Source organism: Aethalodelphis obliquidens, unplaced genomic scaffold (assembly GCF_003676395.1).
Source record: "Aethalodelphis obliquidens isolate GAN/ISIS:26980383/991018 unplaced genomic scaffold, ASM367639v1 scaffold11, whole genome shotgun sequence".
Lineage (NCBI taxonomy): Eukaryota > Metazoa > Chordata > Mammalia > Artiodactyla > Delphinidae > Aethalodelphis > Aethalodelphis obliquidens.
In genome coordinates this window covers 16,672,389-16,700,299 of record NW_020837955.1, presented here as the reverse complement: position 1 = coordinate 16,700,299, position 27,911 = coordinate 16,672,389, and the positions used below count along the sequence as shown (strand labels likewise).

The following is a 27,911-nucleotide window of genomic DNA, read 5'->3' as shown; positions in this document are numbered from 1 at the left end:
GTTGTCATGTGCTTTACTACTTCGTGTGTTTTGCGCCCCACACTCCCAGAAGGGAGTAAGCATAAGTTGGAATGCACTGGGCACCTTTATATCTGTCAATAACCACTTTTCACCATGAAAAAAATCCTTTAGACTGTAATGGCTGTTGCTTACCTTCTGCCTTTCAAATCTTCCGTTAATTCCTCTTTGGCCAACTCTAACCCAGAACTATATGGAGGAGGATACTTGGGAAAATGTTTCCAACTTAGCCAAGTTATCACAAAACAAGCATCACACTCAGATTGTCATTTTCCTCCAGAAACTATTTACTTTTGTTGCTGCCAGGCAGAGTAGGAGCCAATTACCTTAATTCATTTTGGGACTGAGCTGACTTGAAACTTGTTTCAATCTTTGTGAGGACTTCTATTTCTTGTTAATGCTTACAACTAGGGTGCGTCCTTTCAGGGTCCCAACAGAAAGCTCCGGATAAGTGTTACATCCCAGTACGGTGAGACTGTGCTCAGGGTCTCAACCGTTTAGCTGCTGCTTTCTCCTTGACTCTGCAACTTCTTATCTCTGCACTCATGTGAATCAGCAAATGCTTTGAGAGCAAGGCCATGAAAGAATGTTCAGCTAGCCTCAATAAGACACTCTTCTTTTATAGATCTACCTCTCAGGTCCTGACTTTTCTTGATAACTCTCCAATGCCTTCAAACTGATTTTTTATATCCAGTTTTTCTAGCAACAGGAAGGATAGTCAGATACAGCATGACTCTTCATAATCAAGAATGGAAGTCTTGGAGTTATAAATTTATTGGCCCCAAGGGTATAATGTAATAACAAGTTATATTGGGTGATAAACAGGAAGAGGCAGAGATAGCATTAAGAAACAATAAATAATGGTTATTTTACTGGCTGACTTCCCTGTTGCTAAAGATAATTGTTTACAATAGTGAGATAAATAAATCTCTGCTGCTTCTCACTATGGAGCATCATAATACATAGAGTTGCCCAAATGAAAAGCAGGTCATAAGTTGCAGTTTAGTATGTCTGCCCTTAATGTGCTCCTTAACTGGTTGTTTTCTCTGTCCCTGGTATTTTAATAAGCATGGCCTTTCCCTTTGGTCGTTTTTAGATAGATTTTTAGTCTAGTCCAAGTCATGGCCTCCAAATTTGGTAAAAACCCATAAGGTCATTTTTACTTGACATAGCATAGAGAAATAAACAGACAATTAAGTTTATATGGATTGGATCTATATAATCTACAAAAATACTGGCAGGACTAATGAGTGAATTTAGCCGTATTGTAGGCTATATGGTCAGTATACAAAAATCAATTATAGTTTTACATACTAGCCACAGACAACTGGAAAATAAAATTTAAAAAATACCATTTTCAATAGCATCAAAAGAAAATATACATAGTAACAAATTTGATAAATTAGATCTGTGAAAATTTACATAAAACATTTTCATTAACTTGTACGAGCTTTTTGGGTTAAACAAATCCAAACCCTGCCTCTTAACCAATTACTAGCAGGGTAATATTAGGCAGGTGTTTAACCTCTCTAGACTTCAGTTTTCCTTTTGTGAAATTAGGATAGTAAAAATTACCTCAGGGGGTTGAAATGAGTCAACATATATGGCACATAGCAGGTGCTTAGTAAAAGTTAGTGATTTCTCTCTTCTCTGCATAATAATGTAGGGACCATGCTCTACTCCTGATTTTAAAATGTTTTATCTCAAATATGGCCAAATTGGCTATCTTAACTTTTTCAGATACTTGTTAATTTATTAAAACAAAAACACATGGAAAGAAAGAATACCATTAGAAAATATAATGAACATGACCATTTGTATATCAATTAGTTCACAAAACAAAGGCCAGGGAATTGTCATATGGAAAATACTGCCTTATAAATACTGATAGTGACAAAGAAGGTTATTTATGGAGAAATGATAGTAATTTGGAACCCGTAAGATAAAGCATTTTCTATTTTAATAGCAATATCTAATAAAATGGACTTAATTATCTTAGGAGTATCTATTACTCCTTTAGAGAAATAATAGTTTTTTTTATAAACTTTAACTCTGTCAGGCCCCAAAGCACATTATTATAGCATTATGTCCCAAATTACCTGAAATATTTTTAGTTAGCAATTGATTTCTAGGAAAGCTGATTGTGAATTGCAGCATGAAGACAGGACCAGATATAAGATAGCTTGCAGTAGGTCATTGCATCCAATAGATCATCTGGCTTCTTTTAGACTGGTGACTATATGAGAACCTCAAAACACAGTAGCTATAGTTATATATTTTATTTACCTATGTATATTTATGTAATTTCTATAAATATATAAATAATTAAATCTTATAAATAATTAAATCAGTAAATAATCCTCTTTATATAATTTGTTTCATTATATACTATATATAATTATATAAATATATGTTTTATATGTTACAAATTATTTAAATAAAACTTTTTATACTTGATACATATAAACATTTTATAATTAATAATATATAATAATATGTATATGATATATAATGTATATGATAAACATTTTCTCTATATATAAATATACATAATATATTTATGTAATTATGTAATATATAGGTTCTATATAATATATAAGTAATATATTTATGTAAAATACATATGTGATACATTTATATAAAATACATATGTGATGAATTTATATATAAATATATATGTGTATATATATATATATATATAAAATTTACCTCTCAACAATCCTGCAAAGCATTTTTCAGTTGATACAAATGAGGCTTAGAGAAATAAGGAAATTAACCTAGGTTATAAGATGCTCAGCAGTGGAGTTGGGACCTAGTCCCATGCTGATTGATTCTAGAATCTGTGTCTTTAAACATTATATTTTACTCTTGCTTAGCATTCCTTTAATTTATCTGGTTCTATTAGACTCTTGCAGTGGCAGAGCCACTTTTATACCTAGATGAAGAAGGAAGTGAACTTAAGGATTCTAAGATCAACAGTTCCCCTTCTTCAACTTCACAATGCTTTGGAGCTAATGAATTGAAGCTTCTTGTTAAGGTGACCATATTTAAGCTAATGACTGGGACACTACCTAAAAAAGAGACATCCTGCTTTTACCTAGGGGATGATATAATTTAGAGACCAAAAATGCTGGAATTTCTGGGCCTTTTCATGACTAGTAGGAAGAGAATATTTAAAGTTCTGTTCATGAGTTTGATCCAGGTTTGTGCTTTGGTGGCTCAGGTCTCATGCTGAGTGACATTATTATTTGTTTGTCTCTTGATAGGAATGATAGATCAGAAAGCAATTTTCCTTGGAGGAAGAAACCCCAAGTTTTCATTGGGGTAACAGAAATACCCTTGAGGTAAGGGGAAGTAAACAGAATTGGGAGGCTGGAGAAAACCAGGACTGACCACCAATTCTTTAATGTTCTGGGATCTCTTTATCATGTGTTTGGCCCCATCTAGCCCATAGAGAATATTTGCCTGAGAATGCATGTGAGCTGTGGTCCATATTCTGATGCCACTGAGTCCCAAACACCCCTGAAAATAAGAATCACCGGAAGTGGCACAAATTCTTGGGGTTACCCACACAAACCTACTGAAGTAGAATTTTCAGGGGAGAAGTTTATTAATTTATATATGTAATAAGCATTCAAAGAAAAATGAATATATACCATACAGGACATATATACCATACAAGACATATATACCATACAGGACAAACCCAAGGAGGAACACACTGGAACACATAGTAATCAAACTGACAAAAACTAAAGACAAAGAAAAAATATTAAAAGCAACAAGGGAAAAGCAACAAATAACATACAAGGCAACTCCCGTAAGGTTAACAGCTGATTTCTCAGCAGAAACTCTGCAGGCCAGAAGGGGGTGGCACGATATATTTAAAGTGATGAAAGGAAAGAATCTACAACCAAGAATACTCTACTCAGCAAGGCTCTCATTCACATTTCACAGAGAAATCAAAAGCTTAACAGACAAACAAAAGTTAAGAGAATTCAGCACCACCAGAGCAGCTTGGCAACAAATGCTTAAGGAACTTCTCTAGGCAGGAAAGAAAAGGCCGTAACCAGAAACAAGAATGGATTAAAAACCTTAATGTAATGCCAGACACTATCAAACTCTTAGAGGAAAACATAGGCAGAACACTCTATGAAATAAATCACAACAAGATCCTTTCTGACCCACCTCCTAGAGAAATGGAAATAAAAACAAAAATAAACAAATGGGACCTAATGAAACTTAAAAGCTTTTGCACAGCAAAGGAAACCATAAACAAGACAAAAAGACAACCCTCAGAATGGGAGAAAATATTTGCAAACAAAGAGACTGACAAAGGATTAATCTCCAAAATTTACAAGCAGCTCATGCAGCTCAATATCAAAAAAACAAACAACCCAATCCAAAAATGGGCAGAAGACCCAAATAGACATTTCTCCAAAGAAGATATACAGATGGCCAACAAACACATGAAAGAATGCTCAACATCATTAATCATTAGAGAAATGCCAATCAAAACTACAATGAGATATCATCTCACACTGGTCAGAATGGCCATCATCAAAAAATCTAGAAACAATAAATGCTGGAGAGGGTGTGGAGAAAATGGAACACTCTTGTACTGTTGGTGGGAATGTAAATTGATACAGCCACTATGGAGAACAGTATGGAGGTTCCTTAAAAAACTACAAATAGAACTACCATATGACCCAGCAATCCCACTACTGGGCATATAACCTGAGAAAACCATAATTCAAAGAGTCATGTACCAAAATGTTCATTGCAGCTCTATTTACAATAGCCAGGACATGGAAGGAACCTAAGTGTCCATCGACAGTTGAATGGATAAAGAAGATGTGGCACATGTATACATGGAATGTTACTCAGCCATAAAAAGAAACGAAATTGAGTTATTTGTAGTAAGATGGATGGACCTAGAGTCTGTTATACAGAGTGAAGTAAGTCAGAAAGAGAAAGACAAATACCGTATGCTAACACATATATATGGAATCTAAGAAAAAAAAAAAGTCATGAAGAACCTAGGGGCAAGATGGGAATAAAGACACAGACCTACTAGAGCATGGACTTGAGGATATGGGGAGGGGGAAGGGTGAGCTGGGACAAAGTGAGAGAGTGGCATGGACATATATACACTACCAAACATAAAATAGATAGCTAGTGGGAAGCAGCCACATAGCACAGGGAGATCTGCTCGGTGCTTTGTGACCACCTAGAGGGGTGGTATAGGGAGGGTGGGAGGGAGGGAGACACAAGAGGGAAGAGATATGGGAACATATGTATATGTATAACTGATTCACTTTGTTATAAAGCAGAAACTAACACACCATTGTAAAGCAATTATACTCCAATAGAGATGTTAAACAAAAAAAGAAATTTAAAAATCAGAAAGCTCACTGGTAAAGGCAAACATACAGTAAAGGTAGGAAATTATCTGCACACTAATATGGTATAAAACCAGCAATTGTGAGAAGAGGAGAGCATAAATGCAGGATGTTGGAAATGCATTTGAAATTAAAAGAAAAACAACTTAAAACAATCTTGTTTACATGTAGCTTGCTGTATCAAAACCTCATGGTAACCACAAACCAAAAATATAAAATGGATATACACACAAAAAAGAAAAAGGAGTCCAAACACAACACTGAAGTTAGTCATTGAATCACAAGAGAAGAGAACAAAAGAGGAAGGGAAGCAAAAACACCTTCAAAAACAAAGCCAAAACAATTAACAAACTGGCAATAAGAACATACATATTGATAATTACCTTAAACATAAATGGATTAAATTCTCCAACCAAAAGACATAGACTGGCTGAATGGAAACAAAAACAAGACCTGTATATATGCTGTCTATAAGAGACCCACTTCAGATCTAGGGACACATACAGACTGCTAATGAGGGGATAGAAAAATGTATTCCATGTAAATGGAAATCAAAAGAAAGCTGGAGTAGCAATACTCATATCACACAAAACAGACTTTAAAATTAAGACTGTTACAAGAGACAAAGAAGGACACTACATAATGATCAAGGGATCGATCCAAGAAGAAGATGTAACAATTGTGAATATATATGGACACACCATAGGAGCACATCATATATAAGATGAATGCTAAAAGCCATAAAAGGAGAAATAGACAGTAACACAATAATAGTGGGGGACTTTAACACACCCACTTTCATCAATGGACAGATCATCCCAATAGAAAATCAGTAAGGAAACACAGGCCTTAAATGACACATTAGACCAGATGGACTTAATTGATATTTATAAAGCATTCCATCCAAAAGCCCCAGAATATGCATTCTTCTCAAGTGCACATGGAACATTCTCCAGGACTGATCACATGGTGGGCCACAAAGCAAGTCTCAGTAAATTTAAGAAAAGTGAAATCATATCAAGCATCTTTTCCAACCACAACACTATGAGATTAGAAATCAACTCAAGAAAAAAACCTGTAAAAAACACAAACACATGGAGGCTAAACAATATGCTACTAAGCAACCAATGGATTTGGAAGAAATCAAAGAGGAATTCAAAAAATACCTAGAGACATGTGAAAATGAAAAAAAAACAATGATCCAAAACCTATGGGATGCCACAAAAGCTGTTGTAAGAGGGAAGTTTATAGCAATACAATCTTACCTCAGGAAACAAGAAAAATCTCAAACAACCTAACCTTATACCTTAAACAACAAGAGGAAGAAGAATAAACAAAACCTGAAGTCAGTAGATGGAATTAAATCATAAAGATCAGAGCAGAAAAATAGAGATTAAAAAAACAATAGAAAAGATTAATGAAACTAAAAGCTGGTTCTTTGAAAAGGTAAACAAAATTGATAAACCATTAGCCAGACTCATCACAAAACGAAGGAAGAGGGCTCAGATCAATAAAATCAGAAATGAAAAAGGAGAAGTTCCAACAGACACCACAGAAATACAAAGGATCATAAGATACTACTACAAGCAACTATATGCCAATAAAATGGACAACCCAGAAGAGATGGACAAATTCTTAGAAAGATACAATTGCCCAAGACTGAACCAGGAAGAAATAGATAATATGAACAGACCAATCACAAGTTCTGTAATTGAAACTGTGATTTTAAAACTCTCAAGAAACAAAAGTCCAGGACCAGTTGGCTTCACAGGAAAATTCTGTCAAACGGTTAGAGAAGGTTTAATACCTATCCTTCAGAAACTATTCCAAAAAACTGCAGAGAAAGGAACATTCCCAAATTCATTCTATGAGGACACCATCACCCTGATATCGCAAAACCAGACAAAAATACCAGAAAAAAGGAACTTATAAGCCAATATCACTGAAGAACATATACATAAAAGTTCTTAACAAATTACTAGCAAAATGAATCCAACAGTACATTAAAAGGATCACACACCTTGATCAAGTGGGATTTATTGCAGGGATGCAAGGATTTCTCAATGTCTGCAAATCAATCAGTGTGATATACCAAATCAATAAATTGAAGAATAAAAACCATAGGATCATCTCAATAGATGCAGAAAAAGCTTCTGACAAAATTCAACATCCATTTACAATAAAAACTCTCCAGAAAGTGTGCGTAGAGAGAATGTACCTCAACATAATAAAGGCCATATATGACAAATCTACAGCTAACATCATACTCAACAGTGAAAAGCTGAAAGCATTTCCACTAAGATCAGGAACAAGACAAGGATGTCCACTCTCATCACTTTTATTCAAATTAGTTTTGGAAGTCCTAGCCATGGCAGTCAGAGAAGAAAAAGAAATAAAAGGAATCCAAACTGGAAAAGAAGAAGTAAAACTGTCACTGTTTGCAGATGACATGATACTATATATTGAAAATCCTAAAGATGCTACCAGAAAACAGCTAGAGCTCATCAATGAATTTGGTAAAATGCAGGATATAAAATAAGTACGCGGAGATGTGTTACATTCCTATACAAAAACAACAAAAGATCAGGAAGAGAGATTAAGGAAACAATCCCATTTACCATTGCATCAAAAAGAATAAAATACCTAGGAATAAATCTGCCTAAGGATGCAAAAGACCTGTAGTCCAAAAGCTATAAGACACTGATGAAAGAAATTGAAGATGACACAAGCAGATGGAAAGGTATACCATGTTCTTGGGCTGGAAGGATCAGTATTGTCAAAATGACCATATTACACAAGGGAACCTACAGATTCAAAGCAATCCCTGTCAAATTACCAATGGCCTTTTTCACAGAACTAGAACAGAAAATCTTAAAATTTGTATGGAGACACAAAAGACCTCGAATAAACAAAGCCATCTTGAAAAACAAAGCGGGAGTGGGAGGAATCAGGCTTGCTGCCTCCAGACTATACTACAAAGCAACAGTAATCAAAATAGTATGGTACTTGCACAAAAACAGAAATATGGATCAATGGTACAGGATAGAAAGCCCAGAAAGAAACACATGCACCTGTGGTCAATTAATGTACAACAAAGTCTCTTCAATAAATTGTGCTGGGAAAACTGGACAGCTACATGCCAAAAAATGAAATTAGAACATTCTTTAACACCATACACAATAATAAGCTCAAAAAGGATTAAAGACCTAAATGTAAGACTGGATACTGTAAAACCCTTAGAGGAAAATATAGGCAGAACACTCTTTGACATAAAATGGAGAAATATCTTTTTGGATCCACCTCCTAGAGTAATGGGAATAAAAAGGAAACTAAATGGGACCTAAATAAACTCAAAAGGTTTTGCACAACAAAGGAAACCGTAAACAAAATGAAAAGACAGCACACAGAATGGGAGAAAATATTTGCAAACAATGTGACCAACAAGGGATTAGTCCTAAATTTAAAAACAGCTCATGTGGGTCAATATAAAAAAAAAAAAATCAAAAAATGGTCAGAAGACCTAAATAGTCCTTTCTCCAAAGAAGACATACACACGGCCAAGAGGCACATGAAAAAATGCTCAACATTGCTAATTATTAGAGATATGCAAATCAAAACTATGAGATATCACCTCATACCAGTCAGGATAGCCATCATCAAAAAGTCTACAAGCAGGGCTTCCCTGGTGGTGCAGTGGTTGAGAGTCCACCTGCCGATGCAGGGGACACGGGTTCGTGCCCCGGTCCGGGAAGATCCCACATGTTGCAGAGTGGCTGGGCCCGTGCGCCATGGCCGCTGAGCCTGCGCATCTGGAGCCTGTGCTCTGCAATGGGAGAGGCAACAACAGTGAGAGGCCCACATACCGCAAAAAAAAAAAAAAAAAAAAGTCTACAAACAATAAATGCTGGAGAGGGTGTGGAGAAAAGGGAACCCTCCTGTTCTGTGGGTGGGAATGTAAATTGGTACAGCCATGATGGAGTACAGTATGGAGATTTCTTAAGAAACAAAATATAGTTACCATATGATCCAGCAATCCCACTCCTGGACATATATCTGGAGAAGAACAGGCTCTGAAAGGATACATGCACCCCAGTGTTCATTGCACCGCTGTTTACAATAGCCAAGACATGGAAGCAACCTAAATGTCCATTGAAAGATGAGTGGATAAAGAAGATGTGTATATATACAATGGAATATTACTCAGCCATTAAAAAGAATGAAATAATGCTATTTGCAGCAACATGAATGGACCTGGAGATTATCATACTAAGTGAAGTAAGTCAGACAGAGAAAGACAAATATCTTATGATATTGCTTATATATGGAATCTAAAAAAAATGATACAAACGAACTTATTTACAAAACAGAAACAGACCGACAGACTCAGAGAATGAACTTATGGTTATGGGGGGAAGGGTCGGGGGTGGGATAGATTGGGACTTTGGTATTCACATGTACACACTGCTATTTTTTTAAATAGATAACCAGCAAGGACCTACTGTATAGCAGAGGGAACTCTGCTAAGTATTTTGTCATAATGTAAACGGGAAAGGAATTTGAAAAAGAATAGATACATGTATATGCATAACTGAATCACTCTGCTGTATATCTGAAACTAACAAAACATTGTTAATCAACTATATTCCAATATAAAATAAAAATTTTAAAAAAGAAAGGAATCCAGTTTGGAAAGGTTAAGTAAAATTATCTCTATTCACAGACAACATGATTGTATAGAAACTTTCAAATAATCTACAAAGACATCACTGGAACTGATAAGTATGTTTAGCAAGGTAGCAAGATACAAGGCTGATATAAAAAATTTGTATTTCTATATTCTAACAATGCACAATTGGAAATTGAAATTTTAAAAATAATGTCACTTACAGTAGCACCCCAAACCATGTAACTATTAGGTACAACTCTAGCAAAATATGTGTTTGCATAGCCACGCCATGGAAGCATGTGTAAGATTTGCATGCTGAAAAATATAAAACTGCTAAAGTACATTTTAAAATACCTGGATAAATGGAGATATTTTTTGTGTTCATGGTTTGCAATACTCATTATTGTTAAGATGGCAATCTAATCTGTAGAGTGATCTGTAGAATGCAATCCCAATCAAAATCCAGTGGGATCTTGTATAGAAATTAACAAGCTGATTCTAAAATTTACTTCTTTATAAGGTTGTTCTGAGGATCAAATGAAATAACTACATATAAAGAGTTTACTACAGGGCTTCCCTGGTGGTACAGTGGTTGAGAGTCCGCCTGCCAATGCAGGGGACACGGGTTCGTGCCCTGGTCCGGGAAGATCCCACATGCCGCGGAGCGGCTGGGCCCATGAGCCATGGCCGCTAAGCCTGCGCCTCCGGAGCCTGTGCTCTGCAACGGGAGAGGCCACAACATGAGAGGCCCGCGTACTGCAAAAAAAAGAGTTTACTACAAAGCTTAGCATACAGAAAGCAAGAAATGTTAACTATTATTACTCAATCTTTTTAACCATTTTAAATTGAAGTACAGTTAATTTACAATATTGTGTTAGTTTAGGGTGTATAACAAAGTGATTCAGTTACACACATATCTGTGTGTATATCTATGTGTATATATATATATATTCTTTTTCATTATAGGTTATTACTAGTTATTGAAATAATTCCCTATGCTATACAGTAGGTCTTTGTTGTTTATCTATTTTATATATATGTGTGTGTATATGTTACAGTCATTTCATTGCTCCTTTTGGCCAGTGGATGTCTTTGATCTTAAACACCACATTTTCTTCAATATATACTGAGAGTTGTATTGTTTTGGGCATTCATCGTCATTCATTCATTTTTTTTCTTTCATTCTACAAATATTTGTTGAGCACCTACTCTGTACACAGCATTGTGGTAAGTTGGGGAAACAATGAATAAATAGGCAAACTATGATTGCTACCTTCATGAAGTTTTCATTCCAGGAGCAAAATAGATATTAAACTACTTTTTACACAACTCTTCAATTAAACCGTGAAAAGTGTTTTGAAGAAGTAGGGAATATTATGAATGAGATGACTGGGAGATTTAACCTAGGCTGGAAGTAATATCTGAATTGAGATAGGAGAATAAGAAGAAGGATCTAGACAGAGGGGACCACCACAGACAGGTCCTGAGGTGATGAGAGAAAGCCAGAGTGGCTAGACATATAAGGTAAAGAAGAGAGGTGTTCAAGAGGCTATTGGAGAGGAAGGCAAGGGCTAGATTTTACAGTAGGCTTTTCTCTTAAAAGTAGTAGAAGGGTTTGTAAAAGGTATTTGGTAAAAGAAGGATTAATACATCCATCCTACTTTCATGCATCACAGTTTTTTTTTTGAAGACCTAATATGTATAGGACACTAAGCAGACTGCTGAGAATTAAGCAGTGAAGAAGCCAGACATAAATTTATGGTGAAGTTACTGAAGCTTAGACTTTAAGATCCATCACCTGTTAGTGTGTGTGTACCAGTAATGGGAAAGGAAAGCCAGGTTGCAATCAGGATGCATTTCTAAGTAAGCATTTCTAGTAAATTGCCTAAAGAAGTCTCAGAAGAGAGGGATCTTATGCTCTAAAACCTCAATAATCTGTTGTGATTTCTTTTCTCATTCTAACTAATATACATAGTTATACATAATTTTGTACATTTTGTATTTATAATTTATATCCTTCTCTTAAAGAAGGCTCCCTAAGTTGCATTAGTTTCAGGATCCATGAAACCTGGATCTACCCCTGGTTGCAGCTCCCTTACAGTCTTACAGGGGAGGCAGTTAAATAAGCATTTTTAGTATAATGTGACAAGTACTTTGATAGAGAAAAGCACTAGACCCAGACATGGATGGAGAGATAGTGGAAGGCAGGGAAACTAGGACCTGAAGGTTATAAGAATTAGTAGGTACAAAAACAAGGAGAGGTGCAGATCCCTGAGTTAAAAGTAGAGAAGGAATAGTAGCGTCTTTGGGCCAAGCACAAAGTTAGTAACTACTGGTTGCCATGGAAATCGACTCCGATCATGATTTTTAAGAAAATTATGAATTTGGACCAGACTAAAGAGCAAAAAAATCTTTTATGGCTTTCCTCCATCTGTTCTGCCTATAACAAGGGAAAATCAAAGACGTAAGTAAAACCTTGCCAGGAAGTAACAGAAGGCAGCCCCAGATAAGGTTAGTAGGGAAAGCATTTAATTAAAGTCAGTGCCTTGAGAGAGTAGGTCAGATAAACGGATTGGATTTTACCTTCAGTATGTTGCATGCTTTGAAGTATAGACGTATACCTCTAGTATTCCTCAGTATTTAATACTCCCAAGAATATAAACCTCTAGGTCCCTGTAGCACTAAAGATTTTAGTTGTTAATATTATTATTACTATTATTATTTTCTTTATATTTCAAATTTACAGATGCTGGTAAAAATTCAAACCTTATTGCAGTATATAGAGTAAGACATGATCATCCACTCTTATCCCTCCTAATTCCCAGGGTTATCTGTTAGTTTGATGGGTCTCTTTTCAGACCTTTATCTGTGGATATGCAAATATATGTACTCATAAACATACAGAGAGCTTTCAAACTCCTAAAAAGGAGCCATAGTATACTTATTGTTTATTAATTTGTTCTTTTTCACTTAGTGTATCATAGCTCTATTCTGTGAGTACAGATCAACCAATTGTTTCTAGTGTTACATTATATTCATCGTAGGTTTATACCTTAATTTTAAAAATTTTTATGGAAAGAATTTAAACATATGCAAAAAAGCAGAGAGACTTGTATAATGAAACCATCACTCAATTTCAACAAGTAACAACTCATGGTAATTTTGTTACATCTATATACTCACCCACTCTCCTACCCACTTATGAATAGACACTAAGGTTATGTCTAAGATTTTACTAAACAAATGGGATTGCAATGTGTATTTGTAATTGTATCTGTGCATGCATATTATAAAAACTTTGAGCCCCAGAGCACCAGTGAGTGAATGTCAATTGGGGTATTCTCTGATAGAAGAGCCACCTGGGAAGGTAGATATTTGGACTGTACTAAACTGCCTGAGAAAAACTAAGCAGAAAACTAAAATCTGGAAGTTAGCTGTTTTGTATAGCTGGGGGCTTGGGATGGAAACCAGTCATTAGAGGTAAATGCTTTCAGTTAAGATAAGCTCTAGCTTACATGTTAAGCTAGTAAACTGGAACTTCAGAGCTATGTAACTAGGACGCTAATTGGAGATTATCAAGACTGGAACTTTATGGCACCTTTGAAGGGCTCTCTAAATGTGATAATGGGAATATAGGTTTTTATGTAGAGACTGTAAAATTAGGGAAATGTGAGCTGTATTTAAGAGGGCCCAGGTTGCACTCAGATTTTGTTAGTGTGATTTCTCTGAAGATTATCAGATGTTTGCATTATTCAGACCTAGTTATAAAATAACATGCTTTACCAATACAGAGAACTTTGTCTTATCTGGCTCAGAAAAAGGATTTATGTCTTTTTAAACTCTCCTGAGTGTTAGTTGAAGGGTTGCTGAAGCATGATTGATTTCTAGAAGAGTTCAGAATTCTGATTTCTTGATTAAGCATTATATGCTAGAAATCATATGATTGACCACATGAGCTATTGCATTAATTAGGTTGTAAAGTTGTAATGTTTCCAATTAGTGGAGTTGGGAAAAGTGTGGAGCAACTAAAAGATATTTCTAAGGAAGACTCACTCTTCTTTGGAATTGAATTGGGTATAGGAGATAGGGATTTAAAAAATGGAAGGATGGGCTTCCCTGGTGGTGCAGTGGTTGAGAGTCCGCCTGCTGATGCAGGGGACGCGGGTTCGTGCCCTGGTCTGGGAGGATCCCACATGCTGCGGAGCGGCTGGGCCCGTGAGCCATGGCCGCTGAGCCTGCGCGTCCGGAGCCTGTGCTCCGCAACGGGAGAGGCCACAACAGTGAGAGGCCGGCATACCGGAAAAAAAAGGGAAGGATGAGGCTTTTGTTTAAGACAGGATGACCAGGAGAGTGATGGTATAATTGACAGAAGTAGGATTTCTGGGAGGGAAAAAAGAGATTGGGGGGTGGGAGATGATGATGAGTTCAGAAGATTCCTGGAGTCAGAGAATTGTGGGCCAGAGATGTTCATTTTAGAGCTGCTCATATAGAGCTGTAGACTGAAGCCATGTAAATGAGTCATCTGTTGGAGCTTGTAAAAGAACTCAAGGCTGAGGAGTAGTTCGTAGAATATCTCCCAATTTAGTATGCAGAAAGATAAAGTGAGGCTGAGAAGAACCTGTCAGAGATGAGAGAGCCTAGTCAGAGCTGTGACCCAGAAAATGGGAGTCAATGCTTTCCTGTGTCTTCCACAGTGACTCAGTCATTAAAGGGAAAGCAAAGGTGTTTTTGATTTTCTCATCAATACACTTGAATAATTTACTGCACTGAGTTGAGAAACTCCTCATTTAGGCTACTGGAGCTTATTTTGTTACTCTTATAATTAAATACTATCACCAAGATATGAAGAACTTCTTCATCACTTTTCTACAGAGACAATTATCATATTGGAAACTTAATTAGGTTTATATATCCCACCTAGACAGGGTACAAGGGAACAATGAAGAAATATCAAGAAAATATTCCAAATAAAACTTGAGAGTTATCACATCAATGAAATGGAATCCATTGTGTTAGCAGTACAGCATCGCCAGGATCAGTCATACCGTATGAATGGTGTGGGCAAGTGAACTAAGTTATTGAGTGCCTGCTATGTGATAGTACAGTGCATCCTTTAAACTTCACAGCAATTTTGAGAGAGAGGTGTTATGATACTCATGAAGGAGAACTGAGGATTAGAGCAAAAAAATTACATGTGAATTTGGACAGAAATTGAAGTGTTAGATATCTGATTTAAAACGTGAGATTCTCATATCATGGAGTTGAATAGGTGGGGAGTAGGTGCAGGTTTAGGTGAAATAAGAATGACAGACACAACATGTGAATGTACTCATTGCCACTGAACTGTACACTTAAAAATGGTTAAAATGGTAAATTTTATGTCTTGTGTATATTACCACAGTAAAAAAAAAAGAATGGCAGAATTTTAAAGATATTGATGCTGTGTGAAAGATACATGGGGATTTGTTATATTCTATTCACTTTGTATATGTTTGAAATTTTCCATAATCAAAAGTTTAAAAATTAAGATTCTTTAAAGTCAGATTTAAATGTATGCAACATCTTTCCTGAAGCATGGGGATTAGGGATATCCCCATAACCATCTACTTACTTGAAAAACATTACATCTTTTTAACCAAATTGTGGGTATGTGATCATCATTATAATAATAAATCTCAATAGCTTTAATATTTAATCTTTTTTACAAATCACTTTTTTGCATTGAGTATATGTGACATTTTTATGTGGCAGGTCTTATCATTCCATTTTTACAGATAGTTGTAGTGATTGCCCATGGTCTCATAGAAAGTAAAAGGCAGGGATTCAAATACAAGTTTTCTGACTCCAAGTCCAGTGCTTTGTTCCCTGTGCTCCCTGGGTGGTGTTATTTTGGTAGTGGCTTCTTCATGGCGTCTTCTGGGGTTCCAAACCTGAACTGTTTGCTCACTAGTGGTATTACTGTTGGATAATTTTGGGCAAGTCAGTTAACTTTAATCACTTCATTCTTCTCGTTTGAAAACTGAGGAAACTGAACTAAATGACAGTCTTGGTTCTGCTTCATCTCTAAAATTTCACAGATTAGGTTCGATGGTAACTTAGGCACTAATAGAATAGAGGTGTAGAAATAAAAAGGGAAGCAGCAGTCCTGTTGTGTGTGCTAGGTCATATACAGAGTTTTAATTTAATTTCTGGATACCATATTTTAAGATAGGCATTGGTAAAGAGAACTATAACCAGAGAACAATCCTAGCCCATGCCCTCAAGGCCCTTATGATGCAGTGGTCTAATAGCTAAATTCATGTGACAGTACTCCTTGCTCAGTCTCTACCACTCTCATTCCTTATATTTTCTATACAGACTTTGGATTTTCCAGTCTTTTCCTTCTCCATCATTCCTAGTGACAAACTACCCAACCACACCTTTCTTGTTTGTTTGCTTTTAGTTAGTATTTGTGGCAAAATGAACTATACTACACTACAATTGAAGGAAAGCTACACTACAGTGTGATTGCCACTGGGTGGTCTACACAAATTTCAATTTCATAAATGCTTAACAATTCCTTTTCACATCACCTATGTAAAAGTACTTATTTATTTACCTAAGTATTTAGTCTATTTTATTTAAACTGTATAGATTTATATTCAGTCACAGTTATTTTTATTTGTTTGAAGTTTGTAAACGTATCTTTGTTCTTATTAATAAATCACATTCGGTTTTCCATCTCATTCTTCCTTAATTTTTTAGTGACTCTTGAGATTTTCCTAAAGCTTTGTATTCAGGGTTTTGAACAAGTAAGGAAAGCCTTCCTGCATTTGCATCTAATTCATAGGATTTGTCCACATTATACTTCTGTTTTTAGAATTGACATTTTTGCTGCCATCTGAAGGATAAACATACATTGATCTCTCCCTAGCAAAAGATACATTTTTTCATCCCATCCGCCTTGCATATTAGCAACGAAACAACTGATATTCTACATTGAAAGGACAAACTTTTTATAACCTGCATAACATGAATCTAATCTCAAGGAAACATCAGATAAACCCAACTTAAATACTACAAAACGAATGGCCAGTAGTTTTAAAAATGTCAATGTTGTGAAAGACGAAGAAAAGATGGGGAACAGTTCCAGATTAAAGGAAACTAAAGAGATGTGAAAATTAAATGAAATCTGTGATCCTGGGATGGATCAATAAAATTTCTATAAAGGACATTTTTTGGGGGCCGTTAGCAAAATTTAGGTCTATAAATTGGATAATAATGTTGTTATCTAATTTTTGTGAATGTTATTTTCTCATTTTGATTATTATTGGTTATTTTAGTGAAAATTTCCTGATTTTGATAATTATACCTTCATAATTGCCCTTGATCTTAGGAAAAACACACAAAAATACTTAGGAGTTATAAAAAACTTTACAATTCTTGAGATCCCTCACATATAACTTCTTCATGATTTAGCAGTGTGACACTTCAGCACCTCACCTCAGGGCAGCAGTCTCTGACTACTCAAACAAAATAGTTTTCCACCCAGTCTCCATTACATTAACCTGATTTCTTTTCTTCATAGGACTCACCACCATCCGAATTTATCTTGTTTATTATTGCCTATCACCTCCTCACTCCTACTCTTCCTTTCCTACTTATTTAGAGTATAGGTCCCTGAAAGCAGGGACCTTGTCTGTCTTAATAATTGCTATAAACCCATTGTCTAGAACAATATCTGACACATAACAGGTACTCAGCAAGTACTCAGGTACTTGTCAAATGGATGAATGCATTTATATATACAAAGTCTAGAGATGAATAGCAGCAGGAAAGAAATCGGTTGTAGGGAGTGATGTTATAGATAACTAAAAATTTTACTGAATACCACTATCCAGTTGATTTTATAATAGAAGGTGCCTGTGACTCCAAAATAGTTAACACCTAGAGTGCTGTCTGCTGTAATGGTAGCAGTGATTGGTTACTTTCTTCCTAAAGCAAAGGCCTGAGGAGATAGAACATGGTATAAGGATTAGGGAAAACAGGGTTTCCAAACTTAAGTGGTATAACAGTTAGGGGAGAACATCTGACTTCCAAACTATCCTGGGCTGTTTGTGGAGCGGTAGATATGCCCCTGAGAGAGGAAGAGTCTCCAGGCTGATGGAAATAGAACATTCACACACTTTGAGAACAACCCAGTGGCTTGAGGGCCCATCCTAACAAATAATTTCCCATTCCACATTATTTTTTTGTCTGTGAAGTGAGCATGTCATTATTACTTGGCCACATTTTGAGATGTGCTGGAGAAGAGCTAAGGCAAGCATTTGTTTAATATAGGCACTAAGTAACAACATTCCTCATTTCATCTTCTTCCGACCTTTTAAAAGCCCTTCTTCAAAGCTGTTCTCTTTGAGGCTGTATTTACTCCATATTAAATGTCTCTCTGAGTAAACTCTTTGGGTAAGAGCCAGTCTTCACTGTGTTCTTGCTAATCCAAGACTTTGGAGCTATCTATAAATGACAGGTCTCCTTTGTACAGTTGGTTGGAGCAATACCACCACTCTGACCCCCAAGTGGCAGAAACCATTTCCCATTCTTCATTATTTGTAGGAATTTGTAAGGAGCTGGGCTTCATTGGACTCTTTTAAATGCATAAAAATGCCAACCACACTTTGCAGACATGATGTTTTCAGACACTTGTGAATTCAAAAATACCCTTTATTCTTTCCAACTCAATAAGAAGGCTGTTCCTCCATGGAGGCCTAGCCACAAAGCAAGTTTGAAGTTTTCTTTTGTTTGGCTTATATGGAATTATTGGTGAACTAGCTATAGAAGCCCCTCCACCCTTTTTTATGTTTGAGGTGGGGGAGGTGAATGGTAGAAACAAAGCTAAAGTTGTCTTCATTTCACTCTTCTTTGTGTCTAAAGGGTTCAAACAGATTTAGATACAAATAATGTCTTCACTTTGATGATCAAAAAAAGATAAAAACAAATAGCTAATGATTGGTTTATTGGCTGAAAGGAAAACTGTTTTGGATTGTTTGGTAGGACTGTATTCTAGCAAAAGTATACACCTGAACCAACAGGCACAGGATTTTACCTCTTCAATGGTACATTAATTTATAAGTTCTTCTTTAAAGTTCATCTCAAGGTTATACTCAGTTTTGTAAAAAATCAGAGATGATAATGAACATATTTTCCCATACTATTCTGAAGATAGGTAATTTTTAACTGTTACATATCTGGTATAGCATGGGAAATATTCAAAACAGGGTAATTTCAAAGAGCCATTTTCATTTTATGCATGCCAGAAAAATAAAATTAGATAAGTGGAAAACTTGAAATAGAAATTGAGTGACAGGAAGAATAATTCAATAGAATTAGGCATCGGAAAACTGGCCCGTGGTTCTGTTTCTGTGCAATGTTAGTCAAATCTTGTGATCTCTCTAGGCCTCCATTCAAACATTCACTCTATGGGCAATATAGTATGACAAATAGATGTGAAGTTATTTTGAAAAGAAATAAGTGCTATAATATTGGGGGACCAAAGTGGTTATTTAGTTAAGTAGACGTATCTCTGCGACACAAATGCATTTTTTTGTAGAGATATTATTATATGAGGTCAACTGCTATTTAATAGGTATTTCGGTCAAGTATTTGAAACTTATGAATAAGGCAAACAAACTCTGATTTGGGAAGTAATTACCTATAAGGAAAAAGTCCACCTGTCTTCCATCCTATGTTTCTCAGCAGATGTGCTAAACACATAGTCTCTACTTTCTCAGCACGTTATCGGTCCTCAACACTAAGCAATCTGGCTTCCATTTCTATCTGTATTAGTTTTCTTGAAGCTCATCAGTCTTCGTTTGATGGCCAGTCCTTTTGTTAAGGCTTTGTACTGAGTATCTGCTATAGCATTACATTTGTTCCTTCCTCCAGGTTCTAACGCCTCCCCCACCTCCACTCAATTCTAGCATTTATTATGTCTTCATATTCTAAAGGGAAAAACAATGATAAGCTGTGGAAAAATGATAGAACATGAAACAGAAGGTTATATGTAAGTTTTGAAACATAAGATACTCTCTGTTCTATGACAATAAAAATTTTGCAAAATGTTTGATAGAAACCCAGAAAAAGAGGAACTATGAGTGCCATCTTGTGGCAAGGCATGCCGTACCACAGCTAATTAGACATATCTCACTCGCCCCTCTTCCCCCCAAATATTTTAGCTGTGCTCTGTGTGTCTGTGTCATTTGATACTGGGGTCCATTCCTTTTTGAAGCTTTTTAAATCTCTGGTCTGGGAGTCACTGCAGTAATTCTCAGTCTTTATCTTCCTTTATGTATCTTCTTTACTTTTCAAGATTTGATATTATATTACCTTATTATTTTGAAAATCACCTTCTTCGTTGGATCTCATTGCTCTTCTTTCATCTTGATTCTTGGATCATTCTATGACTTTCTCTTATCTCTTCTTGACAATTCCACTTACTTCTCTCCTGACAACTGTGGCTCTACTCTAAGACTCAGCCCTTAGTAGAGTTGTCAGATAAAATACAGGACCTCCAATTAAATTTGAATTTCAAATAAACAATGAATAATTTTTAGCATAAGTATGTCCCAAATATTAATGGGACATACTTGTATTAATGCAGTAGCATTATTTGTATTTGTATTTGCTAAATCTGGCAATCCTAGCCATTAGCTTTCTGTTCTTTCCTTATTTGTGATAGATACGGAGATGAATTGCTCAGATTTCCCTTCAAAGAAATACTTGCTGCCCAGTGGTGGGGAGTAAAGTCAGCAGAAAACAGCCTCCAGCTGTCATTTCCTTCAGGATCTGTCTGCCTAGCTTCCACTAGAAATTCCTCTGTTCTTCCAGTTTCTATTGAATAGTAACATATGACTCCCCAATATTATTCATTCCAAAATGAACACTTAAGGCAATAAGTAGAGTATTTGAATGCATTTAACAGCATGTAGTAATAGACATAATCTCGAGGGAATTTGCTACAATGAAAATGGTAATTCAGGTTGGGTTATATATAGGGTGCAGACAGATTGCAAGTGGTATTGAATGGGCCTAAATAACACCTGTAGGAGTCAGACATTTATTAAGGCTTATTGTGTATTGGATACTGAAATGGATGCTAAAAAAGCAGACATGGTACCTTCTCTTTGGCAAATGCTCCAGTCTGCCTTTAGAGAGGGATGCAGAGCTGAACAATGATAGCATGGTTGTCTGTTGCTGTAACAGGAGCCAATAAAGAGCTGGGAGAGATGAGAGGAGGGAGCCCCAGTGTCTCTACCTTGGAGAATCAAGGAAAACCTCACAGAGAAGGCCATAGGCCTAAGCTATGAAGAATGAAGAAAAGAGGAGAAAGGACATTCCAGGCAGAGATAAAAAGCTTAGAGCAACGAGAGCCATGGAATAATGTGGTTTGTCAAGGAGTGGTGAGGAGTTCTAACATGACCCAAAGTTCATCACACTAGTGTTTGAGAAACTCTTTGGCCAAGTCTAAGCAAGTATCAGGCAGAAAAAAATAGTTTACTTGTTTTAAGGACTCAGTCCAATCTTATTCATTTCTAAATTGGCAAAAAGGACAAAAGTACCCCTTGGTAACTATTTGTTCTTTTGAAAACTTCATGTGAAGGGAGAGTGCTTTTTCTGTGTGGCTAAGGATTTACACATGTGTTTCTTACTCTTAGCTCTTAGAGGACAGTACTGAACTTCAAAAGGGGAAATTGGTGCTGAGTTCAACAGCGTAGTGTCAGCTTATTCTAATTGTGAGCACATGAAAATATGAACAGATTATCAAATCTCATGAAAAACAAAATGTAGAAATGGGACATACTTGAGCAGAGCTCAGTTGATACTTTGACATCCTCTGAGGCAGCTGCATCCTGCCCCACCCAACCTTCCAAAGAAAAAAAGCACTTAATGGAAAGGGGCCTGTTTGGGGTAGAGTTAATACTTGGGATGCTTTCCTAGGTATTGAGTTATGAAGAGACTTTAATGCCTCATCTTGACAGAATTCTGGGGAAGCACAAATTGGAAGCCAAAATTACTTAGCAAGTCACTTTTTAATTCCCAGGTGACACTTGTGCCTCCATAATTTCTATAGAAGAGGAGTTTAGAGGTGGCTATCAGTTAGGAAAGTGAGGGATGAGGCCACATCTATAAGATTTGTTCAGACAGCACTTTACATAAGATTAAGAAAATGTTAATTGTTCCTGTAAAATTAACAGGGGCTGGGATATGCTGCTTTGAGGACAGTGGTTATCTGGAAATTAGAAAATCCCTATGACAGTTCCACTTTCCCTCCTGTATAGCTCTGTACGTCTCCCAACCTTTCAAAATGTTTTGCGTAACCAGATTTATATCTTCAGTCAAAACTTCTCCCCTTAACTCTGGATTTGTATATTCTGATCACTCAAATTCTTTACTTAATGTGTCAGTTAGGCATCTCAAACTTAATGTAGCCAAAACCAAAATTCTGATTGCCTTCCTCTCCTTCCATCTCCCAACCTTCTACACTTCTTTCTTAAATGTCAGTTTCATCTTTCTGTTGCTCAAGTCAAAAGCTTGAATTTTCCTTGACTATTTTTTTCCCCTCAGACCCCAAATCCAATCTTCAGCAAATCTTCTACCTTTAAAACATCCCAGGAATCCAACCACTTCCGCCATTCTGCTGCTACCACCCAGGTCCAAGCCACTATGATCTCTAGCCTGAATTATCATTATAGATGCCCAGCTACTTTCCTCGTTCTCACCTTGCCCTCTATTCACCCTGTAGTCTCTTTTTGGCTCAGAAGCCAGGGTGATGCTTTTGAAATGTGAATCTGGTCATGTTCAAAACCATCCAGTGTTTTTCTGTGTCATTTAAGATAAGAGCCAAGGCCCTTACAATGGCCAGTAAGGCCCTACACAATCTGACCCTGCTGCCACTCTGACCTCATCTCCTATTTCTCTCCCTTATGTTCATTCTGGGGCAGCCATAATGGCACCATTGCTCTACTTCACAATAATCAGTCACTTACTTGTCTCAGGCCTTTGCCTTTACTATACCCTCTGCCTGGAATTCTTTCCGTAGTTATCCCCTTGACTTGCTCCCTAACCTCCCTTGGGTCTCTGCTCAAATGTTAATCTTATCAATGAGGCTTATTTAAAATAACATACCACCCCCAGTGGTTCTACTATCCCCTACCCTGCTTTACAGACTCCATCAATCCCCACTACAGCCACATTAGAGGTAAACTCCATGGCGCAAGGACCTATTTTCTGTTTTGTTCATGGCTATAACCCTGGAGACTATAATATTTCCTGGCATATAGTAGGTACTAAGTAAATATTTGTTGAATAAATGAATGAATCCTACTTGAAATTCCAGCCATCTCTTGCTTAGATTAATGGGAGCCCTATTTTTTGTTCTTTCAATTGTTGTTTGTCTATTTTGTTTTTGAAGTGAGAAGTGCTGAGGAAACTGAGAAAAATGACCATCATTTATACCTTAGTGTGAATTCATTGACCTTATCCATTTGTAACATAGAGCTGAGATTAGCCTCATTGAAAAAATGGTTTTTGACAGATTGCAGTCTTGGTTCTTGATTTTTTTACTTTAACCTATCTCTGGTACTACTCTAGTCATTATTTTGTTTCTTTTCTTCGTTTTGTTGCCACAGAACTTCAAGAAGTAAGTTCAGTGTACCAGAGTCTATTCTTTTTTCTCTACCACTCATTCTTTAAGTTCATACCCCAACCTAAATCTAGAGTCTAATCTCATTTTTTGATTAACCATAGTAAGTTTGCTTCTTCTTTCTCCTTTTTCTCCTCAATTTCTCACCAACATCTACTGTAATTGACCAGCACCTCCTTGAAACTGCCTTCTTTTGGGTCCCTTAATTCTACATTTCTGGTTCTCCTCCTTATTCTCTCTGTCCCCTCCTTTTTTTCCTTCTTCCTGACCTTTTTTTTTTTTTTTTTTTTTTACGGTACACGGGCCTCTCACTGCTGTGGCCTCTCCCGTTGTGGAGCACAGGCTCCAGACGTGCAGGCTCAGCAGCCATGGCTCACGGGCCCAGCCGCTCCGCGGCATGTGGGATCCTCCCGGACCGGCCACGAACCCGTGTCCCCTACATCGGCAGGCGGACTCTTAACCACTGCGCCACCAGGGAAGCCCCTTCCTGACCTTTATATGTGGACATTTCTTAAGGTTTTTTCCTACCATTTTGTCCTTCAAAACTCTCAAGAACTTTCACAGCATCAGCTTTCACAGCACTATGTAGATGACTCCCAAGCCTCTCTCTTCCATCTCTCTAAGACTCCAGCTCCTCATCTTTAATTGCCTGCTAGACAAGACTCCTTAAAGTTCTGTTCCTGTGAGATGCCAAGACAACCTGACTATAGGATATAAAGGCATTGGCACCCTCTGGTGGAGAGAGTAGAAGTCATCTTTAAGTATCTGCTTGCTTGGATGGAACCTGACAGATGTTACAAGGAAGATTACATTTGTTGAGCATCTACTGAATGCTCTATATTCAAATATATATCATTTTAAAATAAACTTCAGGGTATATTTCTTGAACTAGCAATAATAATTATTATGCATATCTTTCATTCGGAACTTTCAGTTTCTTACTAGACCATTTTTGTGCAACAAACAGAATTTGGGCTGTGTGAACTCCTAAGCATGATTTTAAGGCAGGAAATTGTTCTCTGATAGATGCTGTGAAGGATATAATGAGATACAGTACCAGCCTTAGGGAACTTAACAGTTTAACTGGGTAAACATGCCATTCACTCTGGAGAAGTGACTAAATCAAGAGGTAATCCCAAGGTAAGACAATGTCACAAGGCACTCAGATGACAACAAATGGTGTAAACCCTGAGTTTAAAGAAGGCTGAGGTCACTGTAGGTGGATTGGTGAGTTCACTGAGGAATGGCTTCATGGAGGAGGCGGGACTTAAACTTTATCCTTCACAAAGTATTTCCCAAACTTCTAGCTCTCTAGTTCTCAATTTTTTCCATATTAACAAACTGTCTATATTGTTATTTTTCCACATTTTTCTTTATACTGACATTTTTTTGATAAATACCATTTTCCTTGTCTTAAACCATCACATCCATAAAATCACAGGTTTGATGTGCTTTTGTGTTTGATATATGTTTTTCTATTACATATGAAACAAACACAGATAATCCTCCTCATATGGAGACAATTAGGTCTAGAAAAAGGCCACTTAAAGGGGATTAATCTACCTAAAAAGAATATCATTCATATGAAATTTTGATGCAAAAGTTTGATTAGCGTTTTAGTTTATAAATAAAACTAAAAATTATGAAAATAAGTGTATTTCATTTTATACTTAAATTATAAGCTGTTATTGCAACTATGAACAATTTGAATGAACAAAATGATATTTATTTGAATATTGAGTATTTTTCTGATAAAATAATTTAACTTTTGTGGCACAGTCATAAGTATTAAAAAACATCAAAGTAGACCTCATATGAACTTTTAATAAAATTATTTTTTGACCAACCTGTTTTATTATCACTCTTGTGAGTTTTCTCTTGTTCAGCTAACTGATAAAATTCTTCTAGATCCTTACTTATTAGTGGATTTGCATGTGATTTAAGCAATTATCAAACATTATTTTCATTGATCTCACGAAGCCCTGTGTCTTTTTCTCACATTTGCAACTTGGCTTTGCAACAGATTTGTACTGAGTTTGCCTTATATTGGAGAAACTAAAAACATCATTGCTTTGGTTAGTGAGAATATTGCCAAGTGGAAGGAATGTTTAAGTCAGTTCTCAGCTCAACAGTGAATATTTTAGTGTTAGGATTACTTTTATTTTCCTATGCATCCTTTAACTCTAGGACAGCCTTCTCAAACTTTATATCAGAGAAGCACTTGAAATATTCTCAAGTCTCAGGGAACTTGTGGATAAAAATTATATATAAAGCTCATGGTATGTCAGTGTAGTCATTTAGTTGTAGATATTATAATCCAATAATAATTGCCAATGCTCTTTTAAATAGAGTGATATTTTCCTGAGAATCTGTTGAGTTTGGCTGACATTTTAGCCCATTCTTTTGTAGGTTCCCCCAAAAAGGTCAGTGGTATGGTTAGAATAAACTTCAGTTTTTCTTTTTAAAATGTTCTACTTGATTTTTTGGTGCCTTACCCAAGTAAGGCTAAAACATTATCACAAATTTCTATCATATAAATGCTGTTGAGGTATGGTACATAATATATGGTAAGCTGTAAGCTTAGTTTTTTTTCCTTCCTATTTAAAACTGAAAATGACCTTTTAGACAACCTTTCTAGAAAAGAAGAAAAGAACAAGTAATTAACTTTCGTTCTTGAAATTAATCCCTTTTTTCCTTTTTATGAATTTGAAAAATTATAAGGCAAACATAGTATGTTTTTGTTAATTAACTGGTTTAAGCCAAAATGGGATATAATTTTTCTAAAGGTAGGCTTGTTAGGTTATTTAAATAAGGTTTATGAATTCATGCTAATGTGGTTTTCAATATGAAAATAAATTAACAGTATTGAATAGTAAAGTTACTAAAACTATATGTCAAAGCAATATGAATAAAATTATAGCTTAAGAAAACATTTTCTATGAGACTTTGAAAGAAACCATTTTTTTACTGAGTGGCATGGTCAGATTATGTAGATAATTATAAGATCAGTATACACATGTGTTGGTTTCATGATAATTTTAATAGGCCTAAAAATGCATTTTAATTTTAATTGCTATTTTGGAACTAAAAATAAATAATTAAGTTTATTTCCTTTTCTTTTAATAATTAAGTTTATTTCTTTAATGTGAAACTATGCTGTTTGTTGTTGCTTAGCTACTTGATTCTGGGTTTAATGTGAGATAAGTTCCCATGGATTTTATTTTCAACTAAAATGAGACAATTTCCGTCCTTCTTCTTGATGCTTCTTAAAAGACACTTTCTTGTACATATATGGAGATAAAAATGGCAGCAACCCTGTATCCCACTTCAAACACTGATAATGGATTCAACCAAATGATCATGGTCCTGCTTCGTAGGACTAAAAGACCTATTATAACAGCTGCTGTGAGACACCTTGGTCACTCTGTGTCATCTTTTGCAGAACCCCCTAATGATATCTTATAGAGCCCCACATGGTGTTCCACAGAATCCCATTTGAGAAACCCTGCTCCAGGGACTTGGATAATGAGTACTAAGATAATGTGAACTCCTGTACATAATTATTAACCTAAAAATTTTTTTCAATCTGTATACCACTTAAAATCATGTCATCCATATTTTGTGAAACATTGTATAAAAGGACAAGTAAAATCTGGATATGTTTAAAAGAGAAAGAAAAGGTGTGACGAATGAGAATAATCAGAGCAAAGGCCAGTGGGGCAGGGGATTCTATAATAAATAGAACTGGATAACACCTGCAAAGAATTCTTTGACAGTAATAGAGAGACCTGAAGTTGGGGAAAAATTATAGTTGTAGGGGCCTTGAACTAAGGGAAACAAAGGTCTTGCAGATCCACTAAGGTTTTGAGGAATAAGTGAAACTAATGAAATTGATTGGGAGAAGATGAATCTGGCGATCTGGGAAGAATCTAGAGGCAGACAGGCAAGTACATTCTTGTAATAATTCATGCAAGTGGAAATGAGAGCCAGAACCAGAATGGTGGCAATAGGCGTGAAGGAATGGGATGGGTATGGGACATATGGTAAATAGCATTCATGGTATCTGGGATCAACCTAACAATGAACATATTTCTATTAGTAGTTGTGGTATTTCCATTCTCAGAAATATTAGAAATGTGAAATTGAG

General features: G+C 36.1%; 1 protein-coding gene across 3 annotated transcripts in view; it reads left to right on the top strand.

Moving 5' to 3' along the window:
• HPSE2 (heparanase 2 (inactive)) overlaps window positions 1–27,911 on the top strand; it is a 583,392-nt gene that overhangs the window by 283,318 nt on the left and 272,163 nt on the right. The window lies entirely within an intron of this gene.